Consider the following 23,164-nt stretch of genomic DNA (forward strand, 5'->3'; position numbering starts at 1 on the left):
CCATAGACATTTTAATGAAATTGGTTTAGTGGTTTGGTTTCGAAATAAAAATAATTGGTTTTACCACATTTTAAATTAGTTTTTCTTTGTGAAATACAATTTTTCCTTTATTATTTAAATAGACAATGTCATAATCGATGACTATTTAGAACTAGTTTAAAATATTGTGCAATAATTGTATCAATATATTAAAATATTTACTAAATTCTACTATTCTTCTATATCTGAAATCTTCTATTGATCCCGTGGGTGAGTTTGCTATCAGAATACGTTTGCAATAGCTTGCCTTATCTTGTCCAATGTTTGCCCATCAGGATCACGGGACCAGCGGCAAGTTGTTTAAAATATGATACATACTTCTTTACATTATCGTTATTTGCAGCAAATACACACATGTAAATACAATAATGCGGTCATATTGATGGAAACAATATTTTCAAGGCAATTTTAGTGCAACGACATACTGATTTATTTATTTCTTATTTAATTATGTATTTTTAGATTAAAATTTATTTTCCGTTTTATTTATTGATATACAAAAAACTTAGACACTCGATTAGGGGGTAGGAAGTGGCGTTGAAAAAATAAATAACTGATTTGAGAATCTATTTCTTTCTAAAGTCGGTAGAAAAGAGCGCATTTGCCTTCATTTCTAACAATTCAGTGACGTTTGTAGTCAAATATGCCGATATATTATTATAGACTTTATTAAAAAATACCTTTTAGATATGGAATATTTACCATTTACTATGACGTTTCTTTTTAAAAATTCAGGAACACTTTTAAGTTGTGTTTGTTTTATTTGAGTATAAAATTTGGAATTGTTTGAGTATCAATGATCTTTGAAGAGATGATATTATCGAAAGATAAGTAAGTAGATGTAAGAAAACAGTCTTGAAAATATCGTAACGATGTTAATCTCTGAACTGGTTAACTACTATTATTTGTTTGAATAGAATTTAATGAAAAGTTATCCAAAATTTGTTGAAATTATTACAAAAACACTCTTATTAACAAATTGAAACATTCAATCAAAAAATTTCTCATCTGTGCTTCTATTGGATTATTAATAGACTGTCTAGCGGTCGAGTCAGTTGTTCATTTGTTTACATTTTTATTCTGTCCTATTGAAACCCTACCGCTACGCTTCGTAAAGTTCAGTTGTTAGTACCCACCCGCCGGACCGCCGTAGTCGCCGTAGCACCACCGCTACACTGTTCACTCTACTACGCAATTATGGTGTCTCAAGGACGCCCTTGGGGGCATACAATATCACTTCCATAAGTAAATAATAATCACATCACATACTGAGTGGATGGACATATAATTTATGTATGTACAAATTTCATTTATGATTAATCGATTTTGAAAGCAGTGATTACGTGTGAGCGGGATTTCATGTTTATATAAATATTTATATTATAATAGATTCGATGCGTAATAGAAAGCATAGAATAGGACTGTTTGGGTTTTGTATAATTATGTATTAAAATGCTACAATTGTAATTTTTTTTATACAACTTAGAAACGCAAATAAGCTGACGGCCCACCTGATGGAAAGTGGTAACCGTCGCCTATAGACATGAGCAGTACCATGGACATAACAGAGTATACCGTTTCGCCCATGATACTCCCCATGCGTTGCCATTCCTGAGGACTCAGGTGTTATTCCTCTGTACCCTGTAAATTCACGCCATATCCCACCCTTCAAACCGAAATACAGTCATGCAAACACAACTGCTTTACGGTTGAAACAGTAATGGGACAGAGATACCCAAGCAAACGACTTTTGTACAAAACCCCTATTCCTCTATTTTATTCTCTCTTTTCATTTAAAAGTTTTCTTCTGTTGGATTCTGGCTCACTCGACGGCGGCCTCCCAAAAAAGCTCATTCGACAAAACTTGTTCCTAGTTGGTTAAGTTAATCTTGGCCTTCGGCCACCCCAGCCGAACCTTAACCTACTGTCACTCTGTGTGGGTACTTCATAAGACTCGTTTGCATCTTGCAGATGTTTTCAGATAGTGTTTTACATTAAATATGCTTACAACCACTTTATCTCTAAAAACCAAAAAAATGGCATCCAATAGTTATAAATAAGAATGCGACATTACAGAGATTTTTTCTACCCGAATCGTTGGAATTTCTAACGACTAATATCATTCCAAAAAAAGGTATATGTCAATAAGAAATGTTAATTTTCACATAAAAATAAAAACCGACCATATTCGTGTCTAGTGTCTGAGTGTCCAGTGACTGAGTGTCTAGTGTCCGAGTGTCTAGTGTCCGAGTTTCTAGTGTCCGAGTGTCTAGTGTCCGAGTGTCTGAGTGTCTAGTGTCTAGTGTCTGAGTGTCTAGTGTCCGAGTGTCTAGTGTCCGAATGTCCAGTGTCCGAGTGTCCAGTGTCTGAGTGTCCAGTGTCTGAGTGTCCAGTGTCTGAGTGTCCAGTGTCTGAGTGTCCAGTGTCTGAGTGTCTAGTGTCCGAGTTTCTAGTGTCCGAGTGTCCAGTGTCCGAGTGTCCAGTGTCTGAGTGTCCAGTGTCTGAGTGTCCAGTGTCTGAGTGTCCAGTGTCTGAGTGTCCAGTGTCCGAGTGTCTAGTGTTTGAGTGTCTAGTGTCCAGTGTCTGAGTGTCCAGTGTCTGAGTGTCCAGTGTCCGAGTGTCCCGTGTCCGAGTATCCAGTGTCCGAGTGTCCAGTGTCGGAGTGTCTAGTGTCCAGTGTCGGAGTGTCTAGTGACTGAGTGTCTAGTGTCCGAGTGTCTAGTATCCGAGTGTCTAGTGTCTGAGTGTATAGTGTCCGAGTGTCCAGTGTCGGTGTGTCCAGTGTCTGAGTGTCCAGTGTCTGAGTGTCCAGTGTCTGAGTGTCTAGTGTCCGAGTGTATAGTGTCTGAGTGTCTAGTGTCCAGTGTCGGAGTGTCTAGTCTTCGAGTGTCTAGTGTCCGAGTGTCTAGTGTCTGAGTGTCTAGTGTCCAGTGTCTGAGTGTCCAGTGTCTGAGTGTCCAGTGTCTGAGTGTCCAGTGTCTGAGTGTCCAGTGTCTGAGTGTCCAGTGTCTGAGTGTCCAGTGTCCGAGTGTATAGTGTCTGAGTGTCTAGTGTCTGAGTGTCTGAGTGTCTAGTGTCCAGTGTCGGAGTGTCTAGTCTCCGAGTGTCTAGTGTCCGAGTGTCTAGTGACTGAGTGTCTAATCTCCGAGTGTCTAGTGTCCGAGTGTCCAGTGTCGGAGTGTCTAGTGTCCAGTGTCGGAGTGTCTAGTGACTGAGTGTCTAGTGTCCGAGTGTCTAGTATCCGAGTGTCTAGTGTCTGAGTGTATAGTGTCCGAGTGTCCAGTGTCGGTGTGTCCAGTGTCTGAGTGTCCAGTGTCTGAGTGTCCAGTGTCTGAGTGTCTAGTGTCCGAGTGTATAGTGTCTGAGTGTCTAGTGTCCAGTGTCGGAGTGTCTAGTCTTCGAGTGTCTAGTGTCCGAGTGTCTAGTGTCTGAGTGTCTAGTGTCCAGTGTCTGAGTGTCCAGTGTCTGAGTGTCCAGTGTCTGAGTGTCCAGTGTCTGAGTGTCCAGTGTCCGAGTGTCTAGTGTCCGAGTGTCTAGTGTCTGAGTGTCTAGTGTCTGTCTGAGTGTCTAGTGTCCGAGTGTCTAGTGTCTGAGTGTCTAGTGTCCGAGTGTCTAGTGTCTGAGTGTCTAGTGTCCGTGTGTCTAGTGTCCGAGTGTCTAGTGTCCGAGTGTCTAGTGTCTAAGTGTCTAGTGTCCAGTGTCTGAGTGTCTAGTGTCCGAGTGTATAGTGTCTGAGTGTCTAGTGTCCAGTGTCGGAGTGTCTAGTCTTCGAGTGTCTAGTGTCCGAGTGTCTAGTGTCTGAGTGTCTAGTGTCCAGTGTCTGAGTGTCCAGTGTCTGAGTGAGTGTCCAGTGTCTGAGTGTCCAGTGTCTGAGTGTCCAGTGTCTGAGTGTCCAGTGTCTGAGTGTCCAGTGTCCGAGTGTATAGTGTCTGAGTGTCTAGTGTCTGAGTGTCTGAGTGTCTAGTGTCCAGTGTCGGAGTGTCTAGTCTCCGAGTGTCTAGTGTCCGAGTGTCTAGTGACTGAGTGTCTAATCTCCGAGTGTCTAGTGTCCGAGTGTCCAGTGTCGGAGTGTCTAGTGTCCAGTGTCGGAGTGTCTAGTGACTGAGTGTCTAGTGTCCGAGTGTCTAGTATCCGAGTGTCTAGTGTCTGAGTGTATAGTGTCCGAGTGTCCAGTGTCGGTGTGTCCAGTGTCTGAGTGTCCAGTGTCTGAGTGTCCAGTGTCTGAGTGTCTAGTGTCCGAGTGTATAGTGTCTGAGTGTCTAGTGTCCAGTGTCGGAGTGTCTAGTCTTCGAGTGTCTAGTGTCCGAGTGTCTAGTGTCTGAGTGTCTAGTGTCCAGTGTCTGAGTGTCCAGTGTCTGAGTGTCCAGTGTCTGTGTGTCCAGTGTCTGAGTGTCCAGTGTCCGAGTGTCTAGTGTCCGAGTGTCTAGTGTCTGAGTGTCTAGTGTCCGAGTGTCTAGTGTCTGAGTGTCTAGTGTCCGAGTGTCTAGTGTCTGAGTGTCTAGTGTCCGTGTGTCTAGTGTCCGAGTGTCTAGTGTCCGAGTGTCTAGTGTCTAAGTGTCTAGTGTCCAGTGTCGGAGTGTCTAGTCTCCGAGTGTCTAGTGTCCGAGTGTCTAGTGTCTGAGTGTCTAGTGTCCAGTGTCTGAGTGTCCAGTGTCTGAGTGTCCAGTGTCTGAGTGTCCAGTGTCTGAGTGTCCAGTGTCTGAGTGTCCAGTGTCCGAGTGTATAGTGTCTGAGTGTCTAGTGTCTGAGTGTCTGAGTGTCTAGTGTCCAGTGTCGGAGTGTCTAGTCTCCGAGTGTCTAGTGTCCGAGTGTCTAGTGTCTGAGTGTCTAGTGTCCAGTGTCTGAGTGTCCAGTGTCTGAGTGTCCAGTGTCTGAGTGACCAGTGTCTGAGTGTCCAGTGTCTGAGTGTCCAGTGTCCGAGTGTCTAGTGTCCGAGTGTCTAGTGTCCGAGTTTCTAGTGTCCGAGTGTCTAGTGTCCGAGTGTCTGAGTGTCTAGTGTCTAGTGTCTGAGTGTCTAGTGTCCGAGTGTCTAGTGTCCGAATGTCCAGTGTCCGAGTATCTAGTGTCTGAGTGTCCAGTGTCTGAGTGTCCAGTGTCTGAGTGTCTAGTGTCCGAGTTTCTAGTGTCCGAGTGTCCAGTGTCCGAGTGTCCAGTGTCTGAGTGTCCAGTGTCTGAGTGTCCAGTGTCTGAGTGTCCAGTGTCTGAGTGTCCAGTGTCCGAGTGTCTAATGTCCAGTGTCTGAGTGTCCAGTGTCTGAGTGTCCAGTGTCCGAGTGTCCCGTGTCCGAGTATCCAGTGTCCGAGTGTCCAGTGTCGGAGTGTCTAGTGTCCAGTGTCGGAGTGTCGAGTGACTGAGTGTCTAGTGTCCGAATGTCTAGTATCCGAGTGTCTAGTGTCTGAGTGTATAGTGTCCGAGTGTCCAGTGTCGATGTGTCCAGTGTCTGAGTGTCCAGTGTCTGAGTGTCCAGTGTCTGAGTGTCTAGTGTCCGAGTGTATAGTGTCTGAGTGTCTAGTGTCCAGTGTCGGAGTGTCTAGTCTTCGAGTGTCTAGTGTCCGAGTGTCTAGTGTCCGAGTGTCTAGTGTCCGAGTGTCTAGTGTCTGAGTGCCTAGTGTCCAGTGTCTGAGTGTCCAGTGTCTGAGTGTCTACACTAGACACTTAGACACTAGACACTCGGATACTAGACACTCGGACACTAGACACTCAGTCACTGGACACTCAGATACTGGACACTCGGACACTAGACACTCGGAGACTAGACACTCCGACACTGGACACTAGACACTCAGACACTCAGACACTCAGACACTAGACACTCAGACACTATACACTCGGACACTGGACACTCAGAAACTGGACACTCAGACACTGGACACTCGGATACTAGACACTCAGACACTAGACACTCGGACACTAGACACTCGGACACTAGACACTCAGTCACTAGACACTCCGACACTGGACACTAGACACTTAGACACTAGACACTCGGACACTAGACACTCGGACACTCAGACACTAGACACTCAGACACTAGACACTGTGACACTAGACACTCAGACACTAGACACTCAGACACTAGACACTCGGACACTAGACACTGGACACTAGACACTCGGACACTAGACACTCAGACACTGGACACTCGGATACTAGACACTCAGACACTAGACACTCGGACACTAGACACTCGGACACTAGACACTCAGTCACTAGACACTCCGACACTGGACACTAGACACTTAGACACTAGACACTCGGACACTAGACACTCGGACACTCAGACACTTAGACACTAGACACTCGGACACTAGACACTCGGACACTAGACACTCAGACACTAGACATTTGGACACTAGACACTCAGACACTAGACACTCGGACACTAGACACTGGACACTAGACACTCGGACACTAGACACTCGGACACTAGACACTCAGACACTAGACACTCAGTCACTAGACACTCCGACACTGGACACTAGACACTTAGACACTAGACACTCGGACACTAGACACTCGGACACTAGACACACGGACACTAGACACTCAGACACTAGACACTCGGACACTAGACACTCAGACACTAGACACTCGGACACTAGACACTCAGACACTAGACACTCGGACACTAGACACTCGGACACTGGACACTCAGACACTGGACACTCAGACACTGGACACTCAGGCACTGGACACTCAGACACTGGACACTCAGACACTGGACACTATACACTCAGACACTAGACACTCGGACACTAGACACTCGGAGACTAGACACTCCGACACTGGACACTAGACACTCAGACACTAGACACTCAGACACTATACACTCGGACACTGGACACTCAGACACTGGACACTCAGACACTGGACACTCAGACACTGGACACTCAGACACTGGACACTAGACACTCAGACACTAGACACTCGGACACTAGACACTCGGAGACTAGACACTCCGACACTGGACACTAGACACTTAGACACTAGACACTCGGACACTAGACACTCGGACACTAGACACACGGACACTAGACACTCAGACACTCGGACACTAGACACTCAGACACTAGACACTCGGACACTAGACACTCGGACACTAGACACTCGGACACTAGACACTCGAGCACTGGACACTCAGACACTGGACACTCAGACACTGGACACTCAGACACTGGACACTCAGACACTGGACACTAGACACTCAGACACTAGACACTCGGACACTAGACACTCGGAGACTAGACACTCCGACACTGGACACTAGACACTCAGACACTCAGACACTAGACACTCAGACACTATACACTCGGACACTGGACACTCAGAAACTGGACACTCAGACACTGGACACTAGACACTCAAACACTAGACACTCGGACACTGGACACTCAGACACTGGACACTCAGACACTGGACACTCAGATACTGGACACTCAGACACTGGACACTCAGACACTGGACACACCGACACTGGACACTCAGACACTATGCACTCAGACACTAGACACTCGGATACTAGACAGACACTAGACACTCGGACACTAGACACTCGGACACTAGACACTCAGTCACTAGACACTCCGACACTGGACACTAGACACTTAGACACTAGACACTCGGACACTAGACACTCGGACACTCAGACACTTAGACACTAGACACTCGGACACTAGACACTCGGACATTAGACACTCAGACACTAGACATTTGGACACTAGACACTCAGACACTAGACACTCGGACACTAGACACTGGACACTAGACACTCGGACACTAGATACTCAGTCACTAGACACTCCGACACTGGACACTAGACACTTAGACACTAGACACTCGGACACTAGACACTCGGACACTCAGACACTTAGACACTAGACACTCGGACACTAGACACTCGGACATTAGACACTCAGACACTAGACATTTGGACACTAGACACTCAGACACTAGACACTCGGACACTAGACACTGGACACTAGACACTCGGACACTAGACACTCGGACACTAGACACTCGGACACTAGACACTCGGAGACTAGACACTCCGACACTGGACACTAGACACTCGGACACTAGACACTCGGACACTAGACACTCGAGCACTGGACACTCAGACACTGGACACTCAGACACTGGACACTCAGACACTGGACACTCAGACACTGGACACTCAGACACTGGACACTCAGACACTGGACACTAGACACTCAAACACTAGACACTCGGACACTAGACACTCGGAGACTAGACACTCCGACACTGGACACTAGACACTCAGACACTCAGACACTAGACACTGAGACACTATACACTCGGACACTGGACACTCAGAAACTGGACACTCAGACACTGGACACTAGACACTCAAACACTAGACACTCGGACACTGGACACTCAGACACTGGACACTCAGACACTGGACACTCAGATACTGGACACTCAGACACTGGACACTCAGACACTGGACACACCGACACTGGACACTCAGACACTATACACTCAGACACTAGACACTCGGATACTAGACAGACACTAGACACTCGGACACTAGACACTCGGACACTAGACACTCAGTCACTAGACACTCCGACACTGGACACTAGACACTTAGACACTAGACACTAGACACTCGGACACTCAGACACTTAGACACTAGACACTTGGACACTAGACACTCGGACACTAGACACTCAGTCACTAGACACTCCGACACTGGACACTAGACACTTAGACACTAGACACTCGGACACTCAGACACTTAGACACTAGACACTCGGACACTAGACACTCGGACACTAGACACTCAGACACTAGACATTTGGACACTAGACACTCAGACACTAGACACTCGGACACTAGACACTGGACACTAGACACTCGGACACTAGACACTCGGACACTAGACACTCAGACACTAGACACTCAGTCACTAGACACTCCGACACTGGTCACTAGACACTTAGACACTAGACACTCGGACACTAGACACTCAGACACTAGACATTTGGACACTAGACACTCAGACACTAGACACTCGGACACTAGACACTGGACACTAGACACTCGGACACTAGACACTCGGACACTAGACACTCAGACACTAGACACTCAGTCACTAGACACTCCGACACTGGTCACTAGACACTTAGACACTAGACACTCGGACACTAGACACTCGGACACTAGACACACGGACACTAGACACTCAGACACTAGACACTCGGACACTAGACACTCAGACACTAGACACTCGGACACTAGACACTCGGACACTAGACACTCGGACACTGGACACTCAGACACTGGACACTCAGACACTGGACACTCAGACACTGGACACTCAGACACTGGACACTCAGACACTGGACAGTAGACACTCAGACACTCAGACACTAGACACTCAGACACTATACACTCGGACACTGGACACTCAGACACTGGACACTCAGACACTGGACACTCAGACACTGGACACTCAGACACTGGACACTCAGACACTGGACACTAGACACTCAGACACTAGACACTCGGACACTAGACACTCAAAGACTAGACACTCCGACACTGGACACTAGACACTCAGACACTATACACTCGGACACTAGACACTCAGACACCGGACACTCAGACACTGGACACTCAGACACTGGACACACCGACACTGGACACTCGGACACTATACACTCAGACACTAGACACTCGGATACTAGACACTCGGACACTAGACACTCAGTCACTAGACACTCCGACACTGGACACTAGACACTCCGACACTGGACACTCGGACACTGGATACTCGGACACGGGACACTCGGACACTGGACACTCAGACACTGGACACTCAGACACTGGACACTAGACACTCGGACACTGGACACTCAGACACTGGACACTCAGACACTGGACACTCAGACACTGGACACTCAGACACTGGACACTCGGACACTGGACACTCGGACACTAGAAACTCGGACACTAGACACTCAGACACTGGACACTCAGACACTGGACACTCAGACACTGGACACTCGGACACTGGACATTCGGACACTAGACACTCGGACACTAGACACTCAGACACTAGACACTAGACACTCAGACACTCGGACACTAGACACTCGGACACTAGAAACTCGGACACTAGACACTCGGACACTAGACACTCGGACACTGGACACTCGGACACTGGACACTCAGACACTGGACACTCAGACACTGGACACTCAGACACTGGACACTCAGACACTGGACACTAGACACTCAGACACTAGACACTCGGACACTAGACACTCGGAGACTAGACACTCCGACACTGGACACTAGACACTCAGACACTCAGACACTAGACACTCAGACACTATACACTCGGACACTGGACACTCAGACACTGGACACTCAGACACTGGACACTCAGACACTGGACACTCAGACACTGGACACTCAGACACTGGACACTAGACACTCAGACACTAGACACTCGGACACTAGACACTCGAAGACTAGACACTCCGACACTGGACACTAGACACTCAGACACTATACACTCGGACACTAGACACTCAGACACTGGACACTCAGACACTGGACACTCAGACACTGGACACACCGACACTGGACACTCGGACACTATACACTCAGACACTAGACACTCGGATACTAGACACTCGGACACTAGACACTCAGTTACTAGACACTCCGACACTGGACACTAGACACTCCGACACTGGACACTCGGACACTAGACACTCGGAGACTAGACACTCAGTCACTAGACACTCCGACACTGGACACTAGACACTCAGACACTCAGACACTAGACACTCAGACACTATACACTCGGACACTAGACACTCAGACACTGGACACTCAGACACTGGACACTCAGACACTGGACACTCAGACACTGGACACTAGACACTCAGACACTAGACACTCGGACACTAGACACTCGGAGACTAGACACTCCGACACTGGACACTCAGACACTGGACACTCAGACACTGGACACTCAGACACTGGACACTCAGACACTGGACACTCAGACACTGGACACTAGACACTCAGACACTAGACACTCGGACACTAGACACTCGAAGACTAGACACTCCGACACTGGACACTAGACACTCAGACACTATACACTCGGACACTAGACACTCAGACACTGGACACTCAGACACTGGACACTCAGACACTGGACACACCGACACTGGACACTCGGACACTATACACTCAGACACTAGACACTCGGATACTAGACACTCGGACACTAGACACTCAGTCACTAGACACTCCGACACTGGACACTAGACACTCCGACACTGGACACTCGGACACTGGATACTCGGACACGGGACACTCGGACACTCAGACACTGGACACTAGACACTCAAACACTAGACACTCGGACATTGGACACTCAGACACTGGACACTCAGACACTGGACACTCAGACACTGGACACTCAGACACTGGACACTCGGACACTGGACACTCAGACACTGGACACTCAGACACTGGACACTCAGACACTGGACACTCGGACACTGGACATTCGGACACTAGACACTCAGACACTAGACACTAGACACTCAGACACTCGGACACTAGACACTCGGACACTAGAAACTCGGACACTAGACACTCGGACACTAGACACTCAGTCACTGGACACTCAGACACTAGACACGAATATGGTCGGTTTTTATTTTTATGTGAAATTTAACATTTCTTATTGACATATACCTTTTTTTGGAATGATATTAGTCGTTAGAAATTCCAACGATTCGGGTAGAAAAAATCTCTGTAATGTCGCATTCTTATTTATAAATATTGGATGCCATTTTTTTGGTTTTTAGAGATAAAGTGGTTGTAAGCATATTTAATGTAAAACACTATCTGAAAACATCTGCAAGATGCAAACGAGTCTTATGAAGTACCCACACAAAGTGACAGTAGGTTAAGGTTCGGCTGGGTGGCCGAAGGCCAAGCCTAAGCCGCAACATGATGCACATATAAAAGTTGAAGATTAACTTAACCAACTAGGAACAAGTTTTGTCGAATGAGCTTTTTTGGGAGCCAGCCGCCAAGTGAGCCAGAATCCGCGCAAACCTTATATGTACTATCGTTACCAACAATTGTTTCGACTTCATTTGGAAATCTTCTTCAGGGAGCGTACGGCACTTTGCGTCGCAGCATCTCGCCTTGCATTGCGACCGCAGCTCGGAGCCAAATAAAACAATTGTCGGAAACGACAAACATTGTAAATTCATAAAAATCCCGTTATACTTATCTATAGACATTGAAACTGATTAGTTATGGAAACAGTAGCAAAAAATACAAATACAGAAAGCTTGAATCTTTTGCTCTCTTACCACAAAAATGCTTGCGATTGACAGGTGCTCAATAGATGTTTAGACGTTTTACTACAATATAAAATTCAAAAAATTCAAAATTCAAAAATCATTTATTCATGTAGGACATTTTAGCCGCTTATGAACGTCAAATTTTTACATTATAATTTTATTTTTTTCCCTACCGTCCAGTTCGGTATATAGATCCAATTGAGAAGAACTGGCAAGAAACTCAATTGAATTACTTTTTTTTTTAAAGCCAGTTTATTTACAATGTATATTTATATAGGTGTCTATGTCTAACATTAAATGAAAATTCAGTGCATGAACAACTATTGCCATGCACACTCGTCATTCAAGTAATCGTTTAGTGAGTAATAGGCTTTGCTCAGTAAATATGATTTAACAGATGTTTTGAATTTATTTAAGGGTAATTCCAACATATCCTTTGGTATCTTATTGTAAATTTTTATACCTATTCCCATAAAAGACCTATTAACTTTTTCTAAACGATACTTGGGGACAGCAAGTTTGTCTTTAAATCTAGTATTAATATTATGAATATTGCTGTTTTTTGGAAATAAGTCAAGATTTTTATGAACATATAGGATATTTGAATATATAAATTGAAAAGCAACGGTGAGAATATTTGCCTCTTTGAATTTCTCTCTTAATGAGTCACGACTCTTCATACAGTAGATCGCTCGAACGGCACGTTTTTGTAATATGAATATATTCTTAATATCTGCCGCTTTTCCCCATAGTAATATTCCATAAGAGAGTAAACTATGAAAATAACTAAAATAGACTAATCTAGCAGTATCAGTATCAGTGTACTGTCTAACCTTACGCACGGCAAAAGCTGCTGAACTTAGTTTCGCTGCAAGGCTTTGAATTTGTGCACCATATTGTGTTTTATTATCTAGTGTGATTCCTAGAAAGACAGTAGATTCTATAAATTCGAGAGATTCGTCATTTAATTTAATATTGCAATTAGTATTAAAACTTTTAGACAGAGAGAAATTAACACATTTTGTTTTTTTAGCGTTTAACATAAGATTGTTAGTTGTAAACCAGTGCAGGAGACGCCGCAAAGCACTATTTACATCATCATAATTATTAGTCATTCTATTAACTTTAAAAATCAATGAAGTATCGTCTGCAAATAATACTATGCCGCATCTATCCTGCATGGCATATGGGAGATATAGAAACATCTGTATCTGTGTCTGTACATTTGTTCGAGTATATTGCATAGTACAGTAGCTATATGTACGGAGCGGATCATGCACTCAACATGACAGGGAGTTCCGCGCAAAATACCACTTTGCTGGAATTTATGTCGGCAGGGGTAGCGGCGCTGACGTCACTGCACTTGAGGGGCTTGCGGTGACGTCATCCGGGTTACGACATCTCGTCAATTTGACCAGCTACTCACTTGTTCAATGTTTTGTTAACATTGAAGTATTATGATTATACCTAACACAATTCTGTGTCAATAATGAGCGAAATATGCGTTCTCTAACAAAGATATATGACCTATCGAGCTGTCTAATCGAAAGGAATTGTTAGTAATGGAGACTAAGAATCTCATTGCTAGCAATACACCCAAATAGGTCGACCTCCACGCGGTCCCCCTTGGAAACTATCATGGTTAATTCCTGATGAATTCATCATGATGGACTAATTGGCCTGTTTTCATTCTAATCTATCTTCACTGGTGCCCCCGTGAGCGTATATCATTCGCTTTAATAAAAAAAATCAACAGTTTTGAAGTTCCTAATCACCCAATCAACCAGATGAACTCCCTGTCGGTGACGAGCAGTATGATGGTAGCAATGGGGACTAACCTCTCCATTACTAACAATTCCTTTCTCCCCACGATCAGGTACTATACGGGTAATTGCTCATAAGCTTTTAATTTGGTACCTAAGGCGTCAAATAGGGGGAAAGGGATTGTTAGTAATGGAGACTGAGAATCCTATTGCTAGCAATATACCTAACCAGGTCGACCTCCTCGCGGTTCTCCCTGGAAACTGTCATGGTTAATTCCTGATGAATTCATCATGATAGGCTAACTGGCCTGTTTTCATTGTCATCTATCACACTTCACTGGTGCTCCGCCAGCGTATCCCGTTAGCGCAGGCGGGGTTAGCATACCATTTTCACCCATTAAAAAAAAAAGGCGTCAGAAATTGATTAACTTTTTTTTATTTCATTTTACAATTAGATAATAAAACAATGCTACATATATACTTATATTTTTTATCTTTATATCTTCTTGTTTTGAAGTACTCAAGGAAGTAAAAGTAGTGTATACCCATAGTGCAGACAGGGTTATCAATTAATTTTCATTAAAATTAACATTAGGCTTTTGAGATGTTTTAAGAACGATGCTGCCCATTCCTTGCTCTCCCTTAGTCGCTTCTTATGACATTCACAGGAAAGGAAGGGGTGGCCTATAATAGAATAGGAACCGGGATCACACGGTGAATGGTAACAATGTCCTCAAGAATGGCAACGTATTATCATCATTATTATACGTATTACCAGAGGGAGACTATACAAAAGTTGATTGCTTGGGTACCTCTGTCCCATTTGTGTTTCAACCGTGATGCAGCTGTGTTTGCATGTCTGTGTTTCGGTTTGAAGGGTGGGATATGGCGTGAATTTACTGGGTACAGAGGAATAACACCTGAGTTCTCAGGAATGGCAACGCATGGGGGTATCATGGGCGAAACAGTATACTCTGTTATGTCCATGGTACTGCTCATGTCTATAGGCGACGGTTACCACTTTCCATCAGGTGGACCGTCAGCTTGTTTGCCATTCTAAGTTGTATAAAAAAATCACGCTGCTTGCCTCTATATATGCAGAAATAGCAAGCTCGTAATTTGATTGCTACATGCATCCGGCGTAGATTGGATAGTGATGCCAGTCATGCTTTGATATATTGCTGATGGCATCACACGACTGCGAATCACCGGTCGACAGGCGCACCCGGTTCCCGCTGAGACGTTACGAATCCATCAGCAAGGTGCCGTTCGTCCCGTCGCTTGCCCGCGCCCGCTGGCGTCGCGCCAACGTAACGACCACGCGACGTCCGCCACTCATCTAGGGTTGTCACTACCATGATACTTTTTTCTTTAAGATAATAAAATAACTACGCTTGTACTATCATTATACGCTGGCAGGGAACCCCTGAGGAATGATAGGTGAGGATGAAAGCTGCTCAGTTGGTTCACCGTGTTAACGATGGTTTCCAGTGGGAACCACGTGGAAATCGACCTGACAGGATATATTATTAGCAATGAGGTCGCTAGTCGCCATTTTTAACGATATTTTTTCATGTTTCTTCAATGTTATTATTCTTAAACTCGTTGTGAGTTCTATAACAATAACATCGTAGTTCTTATGCGTAAAAATGTTACTTAAGTAAGGAAAGAGGAAATCAGCTGTTAAAAAGTTAATGTATTCGATTTATCTGTGCATATTGGATCGACGACCCTACAGAGGCGCGTGGCCAGGTACCTACATTCCGCACACGGATCTCTGATTGCTGAATAATTATTATTCACAACTGTTTTATTTCTATATTGCTTTTAATTTTTGTTGATATACTCGTAACTCCACCATTATATTGTTCATCTGCCACTACTTTTTTTCCAGTTACATCATTCAAACGATTTATTGTAGCGCGTTGATGGTAGACGGAATTAAACTGAATTTATGTTTTTTTGTTTATGCCCATTATGAAGAGTTTTATTATGATAATAGTATGTTAATATATGACTCGTCTTACGCGACTTTTACGGGTCTCGTGAAATTATTGTTTCCGAATTTTTGTTTTGTATTTAAAAAAATGAGGAAGATATAAATCTGTCTGTAAGTTTATTATTTTTCTTTGTATATACTATGGTATAATGCCATATTTTTATCAATTGTGTATAGATTTTAGTGATTGTTTTTTTGGAATAGATATTACCTAATAGCTGGAAGATTATTTACCGGCTATTATCAGAAATAAAAGATATTTTTAATCTTGAATACGTGTGTTTAATACGTGTTCCCTCGGCAAAAATTAAAGCAGGAATGAATGACAGTCAGTCTATTCATTACTGCCATCTCCAACAATTAAAAATACAAAAAAAGAATGTAACGTATACACGATCGAATCAATTACAATACTTAAATTCAAAATTAAAACAATTGACATTCCAATAATCTAATTAGTATTTACGTGACAATATTTTATTAACATTGTACTATAAAATATTGTATTGTATTTATTAAATAAATATACTAACATTTATTAATTGAATTATAACAACGTCAACAACAATCAATTGACTATCTATTTTATTTTATATTAGTAAATAACAATATGTATTTGTATAAAATATAATCATATAGTGTAACAATATATTTTTTAATACTTTTTCATAAGTTTATTTCTAAATAAGTAAATAAGGTCTAACGGATTACATTATACGAGTGATAAACAAAATGTGTTCACGTCTCAACTAGACGCGGATGTGTAATCGTGAAGTAATCACACTCGATCCAGCGTCACTACTCCACTTGCTAATCGGACGAGCGGGCGCTGTGATGGTGATCTCACTGTGATGTCATCCCGCAATTCCTCGCCATTGACAGTGTTGTGGAGATACTATAGTTATGCCTACTATTTACATGCGACTCGGTAAATAAATAAGACTTTTTTAGGTGGTAGAGCCACGCTGTAATACCATATGGTATTGCAGCATGAATGGGCCGGCTCGACCGGGGAAGTACCACACCCTCACAGAATACCGACGCTAAGTGGCCGCACTTTTAGTGCGACCACATTCCGTATGGTGAGTGAGGGAGTCCGGAGGCCCATCCTATACCCATCCCCTTCCTTATCCTAAAATCCTCCCCCAACTCCGTCCCCCCATCTTTCAATACCATGGCAGTGGAATTTAAAAAAAATAACGTACCCCAGGGAGGTACCAGCAGCCATGTTTCTGGAGAATCCTCCCTCGAGCAACCACGCTCGGGCTGCCCTGCGTATTCTGGGGGGGGCAAAATTCCGCTCTATGGGACCAAGGGCAAACAGAGCAAGACTTCTGCGGCATCCCCTTTGCTCAATGTGAGCCTCTGTAATATTAGGGGAATTCATTCAAACCTGAACGCTGTCCACCACCACCTAGAAACGGCGCGGCCGGCATTGCTCTTCCTCACGGAGACACAGATATCCCCTCCTAACGAAACATCATACCTGACCTACCCGGGGTATAAGCTTGAACATTGTTTTGTTTCGCGTGCCGGCGTATGTGCGTATGTCAGAGAGGATATCTGCTGTCGACGCCTTGGGACTCTTGAAGGTACGGACCTGTCCATTCTATGGCTGCGCGTAGATTGCAATGACCATCCCCGCATCTATGCGTGCCTATACAGGTCCCACAGCGGTAACACTGAAACCGACCAACTAATTGAGCACGTCCAAATGGCTACAGATTCCCTGCTTGAGCAGATTCCTTCCGCTGAAGTCGTGATTGTTGGCGACTTTAATGCCCACCATGCCGAATGGCTTGGTTCGCGTACAACCGACTATGCGGGAAGATCTGTTCATGACTTTGCTTTGGCTTATGGTCTGACACAGCTTGTTTCCTCGCCTACGCGAATCCCTGATGTGTTGGACCATTCACCTTCACTGCTGGACCTTCTGCTGACCACCCACCCAGACAACTATGTGATCTCCGTCGAAGCCCCGCTTGGATCGTCGGATCCTTACCTTCATTTGGGTTGCCTGCGAGACTGTGCATTTGGGTCGCCAGTTTTCTCAAGGAACGTAGCATTAAGGTCGTAGTCGACGGTGCATGCTCTGATTTAAAACCTTTGAATGCTGGTGTCCCGCAAGGCTGTGTACTATCTCCGACTCTGTTTCTTCTGCATATCAATGATATGTTACAGATAAGTAATATTCATTGCTATGCGGACGACAGTACAGGAGATACATTATATACCGGTCATGCAAAGATCTCGCGGGCACATACCGATGAGTGCCGGAATAGACTTGTGTCTGAAATCGAAACTTCACTCGATCAAGTTTCGATCTGGGGTGAACAAAATCTTGTCCAATTTAACCCCAAAAAGACACAAGTCTGCGCGTTTACCGCAAAAAAGACGCCGTTTGTCGTATCTCCTCACTTTCAGGGCACTTCCCTTGATAAAAAGTCAAGTCTAGGAATCCTGGGCGTTGATATATCTTGCGACGTCCAGTTTTGCGGTCATCTGGAGGAGAAGGCTAAGATAGCTTCCAAAAAGTTAGGAGTGCTCAATAGGGTGAGACGATATTTCATGCCAGAACACCGCCTGAAATTATATAAAGCCCAAGTCAGGCCGCATATGGAATACTGTTCTCACCTGTGGGCAGGAGCGCCACAGTACCAACTCCTTCCGTTAGACCGCATTCAAAGTCGGGCGGCTCGAATTATCGATAGTCAACGCCTTACTGTCCGACTTGACCCATTGAAACTGCGCAGAGATGTTGCGTCTCTGTGCATCTTCTACCGAATTTATCATGGGGAGTGTTCTGAGGAATTGTTCGGATTGATACCTGCTGCTGATTTTCACCACCGTACAACCCGCCACAAACTAAAGTTTCATCCCAATCATCTGGACGAGTGGCGGTCTTCCACCGTGCGTTTTTCAAGGCACTTTCTTCCACGCACAACCATTCTTTGGAATCAACTTCCAGCAGCAGTATTTCCGAACCGATACGACAACATAACCTTCAAGAAAAGAGTATATTTCTTTTTAAAAGGCCGGCAGCACACCTGCAATGCCGCTGGTGTTGTGGGTGATCATGGGCGGCGGTAGTCACTTACCATCAGGTGAGCCGCATGCTCGTTTGCCCCCTGTGTTGTAAAAAAAAAAAAAAAAAAAAAAACTTGTGTAGCCGAAGTAACCGATTGCTATTCGTTTCCATAGTTGTATTTTTTTTATACTTTTAAAACTAAGGCTCTACGCAAGCTTCTGAATATATTAAGATAGAAATTTTAAGATTTTAAAATTATAAAACGATAAAAAAATTTATAGTCTCTCATGCAAAGTGCCATGTCAGTATAGGGGCTCAATTTCCTTGTCTTTTTTAAGCCATATCCTTTGGTGAAAACGTCAAGTTGGGTCACGATTTCGATTCTATTCTGTACTAGCTTTTACCGCGACTTCGTCCGCACGACGGAGATAAAAATTAGCTTATTCTTTTCCATTCTACATATGTAGTATGTGTATACCAAATTTCACAGTGATTGATTAGGCCGTTAAGGCGGTATAAAGTAACAAACAAATTCGCTTTTACATTTATAGTATTTATTTTACACTAAAATTAATTTTACGCATTTTTTAGTAGGTAAATATTAAAAAAAAATGTAAGAAGGTCCTTACTAAATGAAAACTGGTATCCGCTGCTTGTATCGCCCACAATGTAAATAAAAATGTATATTTAGAAAAGACTGTACTTGCATTTATAATGCATTCCGAGTACATATGGTATTTTGTAAATAGTATGTACTTAGTATAGAATTTATTTTAATAAATTTGTTATAATATTTATTAAGCAGGCGGTGTTCAGCTTAAATAAGTTGCTATGTGCTACAATGGGAAGATGAGAAATGGTTGAGTTTATTTGTAATTATATACTACAGGGAGACTGTACAAAAGTCGTTTGCTTGGGTATCTCTGTCCCATTCGTGTTTTAACCGTAAAACAGTTGTGTTTGCATGGCTGTGTTTCGGTTTGAAGGGTGAGATATGGCGTGAATTTACAGAATACAGAGGAATAACACCTGAGTCCTCAAGAATGGCAACGCATGGGGGGTATCATGGGCGAAACAGTATACTCTGTTGTGTCCATGGTACTGCTCATGTCTATAGGCGACGGTTACCACTTTCCATCAGGTGGGCCATCAGCTTGTTTGCCATTCTAAGTTGTATAAAAAATATTGTAAATTCCTACGTACAGTTCTATCATTCATTGAAATCTATCAATAACGTTCCGCAGTAGTGTAAATATTGTATGTATGTACTGCTTTCGCTCACTACGGCTGTACGGTTCGCGAACTTATAGCAGGTATTTGTTTATTTTGGTCTTCCGAGTTCCGACGTTCAAAATTCCAGATGCCTGTTTGTAGGTCAAAGGTGTTTCATATTAAATGGTTCCTACCGGTGATTTGCCTCAATCATTTCAAGCATAGTAGGTAGTTTGGGATTGTTAGCAATGGAGTTTGACAGCCCCATTGCTAGCAATATGCCTTATTAGATCGGCCTTAACGTGGAAACCATTGTGAACAATTCTTGTTGAATTCGTCACGGTGGGCTAACTAGCCTACTTCATCCTCACCTGTCATACTTCACTGGTGCCCCGCCGGTGTATATCGATAGCGCGGGTGATTATCACAAATTTACATTCTAAAAAAATAGCAATTTTTGTCCATATGTGGATATATTCGACGTCTTACGAGGACCTACTATATTTGTTTATTTATTTATGTTTCTGAAAGGTGTAAACAGTGTAAATAAAGACATTAATATCAACTGATATAAAGGACTTGCATCTAGCTGTATGTATTTACACCAATTACAGTGCACAAGACGTTTTCTTAAGATATCGATTTCACATTAATAAAATTAATACTCACAAAACAATGAACAAATTATGACATACAATTTTATAAGAAAGAAATTAATATTTTTTTATACCATTGAGGTGACAAACAAGCATACGGCCCACCTGATGGTGAGCGGTTACCGTAGCCTATGAACGCCTGCAATACCAGGGGTATTATGCGCGCGTTGCCGACCCTGAAGAAACCTCTTTACCCCCCTTTTGAAGAACCCCATTTTTTGGCTCCCACCGGCCCTATGTGTACAAGTATTGCTTAATATTTTATCAAAAATTTTGTATTTATGTTAGACAAAAACTAATATCTGTGTTTTTAATAATAATATATAGAATGCTTCAGGGGCCAGACAAAATTCTACCGCGGGCCGCATTCGGCCCGCGGGCCGTCATTTGCCCAGGTCTGCTCTAAAACATGTTCGCAGCTAAATTTACTTTGCTCAAATTACAAACAAAGTGGGAAATGAGCGCGTAATGAAGTGTGTTAATCAAACAATCGGTTGGTTCGTGACGTATTAAAGAAACAATTTGTCAGTTACTTTTCAACACGAATAACAAAGCAACTACTTTTATTTTACAAATCTGAAATATTTTACAGTTAGATTTCCATTACCTTCTTGATAATTCGTACAATCTGAGTAAACTACATTCATTACTTACGTTATATTCGTCAATTGAATTATAAAAGGAAAAGTGCTCTTTTTTTTATACAACTTAGAATGTCAAACAAGCTGACGGCTCACCTGATAGAAAGTGGTAACCGTCGCCTATAGACATGAGCTGTACCATGGACATAACAGAGTATACTGTTTCGCCCATGATACCCCCCATGCGTTGCCATTCCTGAGGACTCAGGTGTTACTCCTCTGTACCCAGTAAATTCACGCCATATGCCACCCTTCAAGCCGAAACACAGCCATGCAAACAAAACTGCCTCACGGTTGAAACACTAATGGGACAGAGGTACCCAAGCAATCGACTTTTGTACAAAGTCTCCCTCTGCTCAATACGACTGTATTTTTTGTTTTTAAACCATATTTTCACCATTTGTGAAGTAATTTTGATAACCTAATATGTTGTCCTGTGTATCCCGGCCTAGAATGGGCTACCCCTTCCTTTCCCGTAGGTGTCATAAGAGGCAACTAAGGGAACTTATGGTTAAGGAATGGGCAGCAGTGTCTTCTTAAAACAACATTACAAGGTACAGAGGAATAACATTTGAGTCCTCAGGAATGACAACGCATGGGGGGTATCATGGGCGTAACAGTATACTCTGTTATGTACATGGTACTGCTCACGTTTATAGGCGACGGTTACCACTTTACATCAGGTGGGCCGTCAGCTTGTTTGCCATTCTAAGTTGTATAAAAAAAATCACAAAAGGCCTGACTGCGATTGTCAACTTGCCTGCCAAGCGTGGCAACTACTGGCGAAACCCCCTAATCATCTATGGGGACGTCTATGTTAGCAATGGACGGATAATGACTGTGATGATGAATGTGTTACAAAAATGCATTTGACGGTTTGACATTAATTGATTAATTGGACATTAATTGGTAAAGTTGATTTACGTTTCCCAAGTGTATATCGTATACCTCAGTAATTGTAAATTTTAATTATCTCAAAATATTGTGGCAAAAGTCTTTATGATAGTATACGCAAGTCGTGTTCACTGCATGGGCATGCCAAAAGTTAACAAAATGTCTCTGACCATCTCATCTGGGGTATTATAATAAAAAATACATTACGCTCATATGTCAGAGTCGTGAGCATAATATATAGTTTTTATTAATGTCAGTTACCTATAATGACATCAATAAAGAAATGGTACGGCAGTTCCTATTTATGGGAAGGTAATGTCCGTCCGTGTGCGACCGAGTAAGAACACAACTAAATAATGAATTACCTTTTTCTTCATCTCTCAGGTTAATCGTTTATGGAAACGAAGCATGAACACAGCGCAGAAGAAAGAAAACTTGTAACTAGATTTATAACAATATCTTTTTCGCCAAGTTGTTGGGCCAACGTGATAGATAAATAGATAAAGATTTGTTGTTATTTCCCAGAAGATTACAGTAGTAAAATTAACAGAAAAAAACACAACA

At 43.4% G+C, this 23,164-nt stretch overlaps 1 protein-coding gene across 2 annotated transcripts in view; it reads left to right on the top strand.

Annotated features, from left to right (window-relative positions):
- The window catches only part of LOC113523609 (spondin-1), a 49,019-nt gene that overhangs the window by 15,797 nt on the left and 10,058 nt on the right, over window positions 1–23,164 (top strand). The gene's annotated exons all lie outside the window — the stretch shown is intronic.

Source organism: Galleria mellonella, unplaced genomic scaffold, assembly GCF_026898425.1.
Source record: "Galleria mellonella isolate WM207_F2 unplaced genomic scaffold, CSIRO_AGI_GalMel_v1 utg714, whole genome shotgun sequence".
Lineage (NCBI taxonomy): Eukaryota > Metazoa > Arthropoda > Insecta > Lepidoptera > Pyralidae > Galleria > Galleria mellonella.